This window comes from Arachis hypogaea, chromosome 20 (assembly GCF_003086295.3).
Source record: "Arachis hypogaea cultivar Tifrunner chromosome 20, arahy.Tifrunner.gnm2.J5K5, whole genome shotgun sequence".
NCBI lineage: Eukaryota > Viridiplantae > Streptophyta > Magnoliopsida > Fabales > Fabaceae > Arachis > Arachis hypogaea.
The window spans coordinates 130,713,871-130,720,320 of record NC_092055.1 but is presented as its reverse complement, the minus strand read 5'-3'; the positions used below and the strand labels follow the sequence as shown (position 1 = coordinate 130,720,320).

General features: G+C 36.5%; 1 long non-coding RNA gene and 1 pseudogene across 1 annotated transcript; both read left to right on the top strand.

Annotated features, from left to right (window-relative positions):
- Positions 1-204: 204 nt before the first annotated feature.
- On the top strand, positions 205-5,634 carry LOC140173022 (uncharacterized). The gene is made up of 2 exons (XR_011878253.1): positions 205-788; positions 5,023-5,634. It is a non-coding gene; the product is annotated as an uncharacterized lncRNA (long non-coding RNA).
- Positions 2,319-5,634, top strand: LOC112785008 (putative pentatricopeptide repeat-containing protein At5g52630; annotated as a pseudogene).
- Positions 5,635-6,450: the final 816 nt, after the last annotated feature.

Sequence of the window (6,450 nt, the reverse complement as noted above, 5' to 3'; positions counted from 1 at the left end):
ATACTATAAGAATAATACTATACATCCAAATCTTTCTATAAATTAAGTTCAATTAAGTTAAACAATAAAATTGAATAATGTTAGACATAACTAATTTTTGTTATATTAGACCAATTTAATTGGACTTAGTTAATAAAAAAATTTAGATGAGTAGTATTAATTATTATTCATATTATAATAAGTTGTTAAAAAGTCGTCCCGTATAGAGTTTAGATTTTAAATATTTCTTTTAATTGAGTTTTGGATATTCTTTCTAAAAATTTTGAATTTATTTTCCTTAAGTTAAATGTTCACTGTTCCTCCTCAGAGCTTTTTAGTTTTTCCCTCAAACAAACCCTAGCCATCTAACCTCCACCACCGCCGCAGGGAGTGAGGCACTACCGCCGTCCGTCGCGCTGTCGTCGTTCTCGATGTCTCCAACCCCTGTTCATTCTCACGGTCTCACCAATCGCAGCTTCTTCCTCGGGATCGACGTTCGCGTCTGGTTTTCCTCTGCTCAGCCGCACTTTCGTCCGTCGTCGTGCTCGTCGCCTGATTGCCATAGTCCGTCGCGCTCAACTGCTCTTCCTCACACTCTGCCCAAACTGCTCAGATCAAAGGTAATGGCTTCTCTGCTCACTACTTCACGCCGCCCGCCTCCTCCACGTCACCGGAGCCCTTGGTCCTGAGAGTCTCGTGTTCGATTGTCACGGCAGAGGGCCATACACCGACGTCGCCGGCGGCCAAATTCTAAAGTGGGAAGGAGATGAAGTTGGTTGGACTTAGTTTGCTGTCACCTCTTCCAATAGGTACCAAAATGTGGAGTTTTTTCTAAAATTGTGAACTTTATGTGAATTTGAGGGTTTATATGCCTTAGTTTTTGTTGAAAATAGCGAGTATTCAAATCGGTCTAGATTTTTTTGGAGATTTATTAGTTTTAGAATCAAAAGTTTTGTTTATTGTGTTTTTGTGTTCTGGGTTTGCTAGTGGTAGAAAACTTGATATGAGGATTTGGACACCGTAATGAATATTCGTTCTCTGTTCTTAGTTCTGATCAGAACATTGATTTTTTTTTTTTGGGGGGAATTCTGCTAGTGCTACTCATTAAAATTTGAATCATTGAATGATTAGCTCTGTTTTGGATTGAATGATTACTGATTGGTTGATTTATTTTAGTCCTGTTTTCGTTCTTTGTATTGTTCTGTGTTCTTGCTTTGAATGATTAGCTCTGTCACTGCTGTTGTACTGTGCTGTGCTGAAAAAAATTGTACTGAAATTGTCTTCAAAGCCTGAAATTTTGATAATCCTTGTTAATCTTTGGAAAAGTTTGTTGCTGCTGCCTAATTTTTTGTTGTGTTTTAATTGTTGGTGTTGTTGCTCTGTTACTTTCAATTGTTCTCGTTGGTGCTGTTGTTTTAATTCTAAGTCATTCAATTTTTTTATTAGATATTATGCTTCTAGCTTCATTTTATTGTCATTCATCAATGATTAATTGAACTCTAATTCATTTTATTGCTTCTAATTCATTTGTCTTAGTTTAAGGTGGGATATACGAATTTTTAAATATGGTGATATGGTAAAAAAGTTTTATTTATCTGAGTTTTGGCAAAATACTAGACATTAAACTTTGAATAATATTTTGATGTTTGTATTTGTTTAGGGTGTTTATTATAATCTATTTATTATTTTATTATAAAATGGTTTTTCCGGTTGAACTATAGTTAGACCAGTGAACCAATGATTAGAATTGTTCAATTACCGGTCTGGTTTTCAGAACCTTGTGAAAAACAGAGTTCATGTGAAATATATGTTGCTTTTTTTCTGATTATATTGTTATACATAGAGTACTTAGTTTTTTTTTCTTCTTCTTTTTTTTTTTAAATTTTCAGAGTACATAGGATAGCAATTTGATAAAATTTTTAAATTGAGTTTTAGGATTAGAGAGTTGTGGAGAATAAGGCATTGCAATAGAACGATAATAATTTAACACTTGTTTTTTATTAAAAATAAGTTACCTATTTTTGGTTATTGTACTCTATCTATTGGTCTATGATGTTGAACAATGAGACTCTTATTTGTTGTGGTGTCTCTAGTTGAACAAGTTGAAAACTAAGAAATATAGAGCATCCTGTTTTTGAAGGAGATTCTGTCAAATTCTTTTAAATTATTGTAAGCAAACAGCAACAATGATAATGGTGATGGTGATGTGGGAAGGGGAAGGGTTGTGGTGTGATGTGAAGAAAAAACGATGACATTTGTTTATTATGCAGGGGCCTATTAGCCTCGGAAAGCCAAACCATTTTGTTTAAATGCTCATTCCATCCTTTGACCATTTTGTTAACAGGCCATGTCAGCCGTCACCATTTATTAACCGGTTCTAGGGACTAAATTGTATAACACTATAACATCTTTGATGGTTAGGGGACTGATCTGACATTTCCATATCATTGAAAGAGGTTTAGTCATTCGAAAAAATGGTGAGATTGGAATGTGTATTTACTCTTGATATTAAAAGGTTTCTTTGTTCGCAAACCTGTTAAAGTTAAGCTTTTTGTTTGTATAATGGTTCAAACTGTAACATTTTTCTGTTGTTAACTACGTTAGGGAAAACCGGAAAACAAAAGCAATTACAATCTTGTTGAGCCACAAGATGCATGGTGAAGTTGCACCTGTTTGAGCCATGCTACCAATAGCAACTGCATTGCACCCAAACACCCAAAGCTTTGAACAACACTACCGGAACCTTTGCAACACACTCCTGTCCCTCACCCATTCTCGCTCCCTTCCAAAGGGGCTTCAGCTCCACGCCCATATCCTCAAGACTGGCCTCAACTCCATTCCTCTCCTCTCGCATCACCATATTAACTTCTACTCGAAAACTTGCCTCCCCCACTTCTCCCACAAAGTGTTTGACGAAAGTCCCCATAGAACCTCCACCACATGGAGCTCCTTAATCTCTTCTTTCGCCCAAAACGAACTCCCATTGCTTGCTCTACACTCATTTCTCTGCATGATCCTTAATGGGATCCGTCCAGACGACACACCTTCCCCAGCGCCACCAAGTCGTGTGCCATATTGGGCGATCCCCACATCGGGGAATCATTGCATTGTCTCGCCCTCAAGACTTGGTATGTGGTTGATGTGTTTGTTGGGAGTTCCATTGTTGATATGTATGCCAAGTGTGGCAAAATTTGGTGTGCGAGAAAGGTTTTCGACGAAATGCCCAAACGAAATGTTGTTTCTTGGAGTGGGATGATATATGGGTATGTGCAGATCGGTGAGGATGAGGAGGCCCTCGGATTGTTTAAGAGGGTGATGGGTGAGAAAGATGTTGGGGTTAATGATTTTACTTTGTCTAGTGTTTTGAGGGTTTGTGGAGGCTCCACATTGCTTGAGTTGGGGAAGCAAGTACATGGATTGTGCTTTAAGACAAGCTTTAATTCATCGAGTTTTGTGGGGAGTTCATTGATTTCTTTGTACTCTAAGTGTGGGGTTGTGGAAGGAGCTTACAAGGTTTTTGAGGAGGTGAAGGATAGAAACCTTGGCATGTGGAATGCAATGCTGATTGCATGTGCTCAGCATGCCCATACAAGTAAAATGTTTGAGCTTTTCAAGGAGATGGAGAGTGTTGGGATGAAGCCTAATTTCATAACCTTTTTGTGCATGCTCTATGCTTGTAGCCACACTGGGTTGGTTGAGGAGGGCCAGTATTACTTTGAGATGATGAGAGGCTATGGCATTGAACCAGGGGCACAACATTACTCCACATTGGTGGATATGCTTGGTCGTGCTGGGAAGTTGCAGGAAGCAGTTCAGGTGGTTCAAGAGATGCCTATGCATCCAACAGAATCTGTTTGGGGAGCTCTATTGCTCTCTAATGCTTATGCTGCTGCTGGTAGATGGGAGGAAGCGGCAAGGGCAAGGAAGATGCTGAGGGATCAAGGAATAAAGAAGGAAACTGGTTTGAGTTGGGTGGAGGAAGGGAATAAAATTCACACATTTGCTGCTGGGGATAGGTCTCACGCAAAGACCACGGAAATCTATAAGAAGTTGGAGGAGTTAGGAGAAGAAATGGAGAAGGCTGGTTATGTTGCAGACACATCTTTTGTGCTGAAAGAGGTGGGAGGCGAAGAGAAGAATGAGACTATAAGGTATCATAGCGAAAGGTTGGCCATAGCATTTGGCATCATTACTTTCCCGAAGGAGCGACCAATCAGAGTGATGAAGAATCTGCGTGTCTGTGGCGATTGCCACACTGCAATCAAGTTCATTAGCAAGTGCATTGGGAGGGTGATCATTGTGAGGGACAATAACAGGTTCCACCGATTTGAGGATGGGAAATGCACTTGTGGAGATTATTGGTGATCATAATGATGCTGAGTGACATTAGAATACTGATAACAAAATTGGAGCAGTTCATGACTATAATACATCGTTCTTGATGAACCGTCTTGTTGTTTGAACATTTTCATCCTTTAGTGGTAAGTTTCCTCTTTGCTTGATAACATTACCATCCAGCTTAGTTCCAAAGGATCTATGTAGCAGCGTCCAGCGGTTTCCGATTTTTGGTTGCATGGAGTCATGGACAAGACATTTTTCTTTAAGCAATTGTATGCTGTAGATTGATCAAATGTTTCCTTTACTATTATTATTCTTACTCCTCAATTTTGCCTATCAGATTCATAAATTCACTTGAAATTAATTTATTACTCTGCCATTTCAATAGTTTACAGCTTCTTAGCAATTGTTATCAATTGTCTTAGTAATCAACAAAAAGTTTCGGCATAAATTAATCATTGGACTACTCATACAATTACCTTTACATAGAATACTATTTGCATCCTTGTTCAACTACTCATGTACTCTCTTCTGAGTTCTGTGATTGGACAGAGCAGTGGATAGTGGATACTCAGGTATGATATTCAGGCTTCCATACCCTTTAGTCTAGCTGCTTTTTGCATTAATTGTATGAAATAAGAAATTCTAAATTAATAATTCAATTAATGAAATTAATATGGGATTAATGCTTCTCACTGTAAACAGGCGGGGAGGTCAACGCAATGCTGCAATGCAATCGTTTTCGGCAGCAAAGCAATGCCTGAGGCAGCCGGACACTGGGGCGTGACTTAGGACGCACGTCATTGCAGTATCAAACTGAAACGGCTTTCTTAATTGTTGAACGGCGGCGCGTGGTGTCGAACGGAGGAACGTACAGGAACGACGTCCACCGGAAGACGACAGCGGCTTGCTCGGTGCGAATGAGGCATCCCACCATGGTGGCTAAGGTTTTGAGAAGAAGCGCCTGCGACGGTGCTCATCTGGTGGCCGGCGGGGTTACGGAAGTCTGGCGGTGGTCGGTGGTAGATCCTAAAAGTGCAATGGACGCCGTCAAAAGAGAGTCACACCCACGTGCTAAGTTACTAATCAATTAGGGTTTATGTGGTTATTACTTTCACAATGCACTGTAAATAGGGTTAGAGTTAAATTAGGTTAACTTTTAAGGGTTTTTTTTTCTTTAAAATGGGCTGGATCTTTTTATTTGTCTATGGATTTTTTTTCCTTTGTTACGTGTAATATTTTTTTTACATTAATTTCGTTTATTTAATAGTAAAATAAACTAGACATAATTCTATCATATAATACTCTCTTTTCTTATTCTCTTATGTATTTTGGTTTGTATAGTTTCTGTTGTTTTCATTTTCTTGTTCGTTTTTCTTTTTAATTTTGTTGAAGCCCTGACAATTAATAAAAACAAAAAGCAAAGGGAGACAGAAAAATATATAAAGTATAAAAAGAACTTAAATATATACTGAAATAAATTTAAAAAATACATAAATTAAAAATATAAAAATTAAAATTTCATAATTTCATGTAAATATAATACAAGGATTAAATAAAGAATAAAAGGTTTAATTCTCTATTGGTACCTATAGTTTTGTAAAATTTTCAACTAGATCTCTATATTTTTTTTTCTTTTAATTAAGTCTTTGCACTAATTTTTTTTTAATTGGGTCTCTACACTTTTTTTCTTTTTATTTAGCTTCCTATACCAATTCTTTTTTAGTTGGATCTCTATAAAATTAAGCTAATTACTACTAAGAGGGATTTAATTAAAAAAAAAATTAGTGCATGGACCCAATTAAAAAGAAAAAATATATAAAAACCTAATTAAAAATTTCACGAAACTATAGGGACCAACAGAATAATTAAACCAAAATAAAACAGTCAAATTATCAAAGTTTAACTATGTATAAAATTCCTGATGTTATATATTTTATGTAATGGAATACTAAATAATAACACAAAAAAAATATTAGTTTATTCAACATCCTAATTTTATAAATTTTTTTTATTTGAAAAATAAGTGTATTCTGCTAAATATTTTATATTTTTATATGTATTTAGTTTAAATTAGATGTACTACATTATTACCTACAAAATAAATGTGACTTAAAATTTTAAGAAAATTAA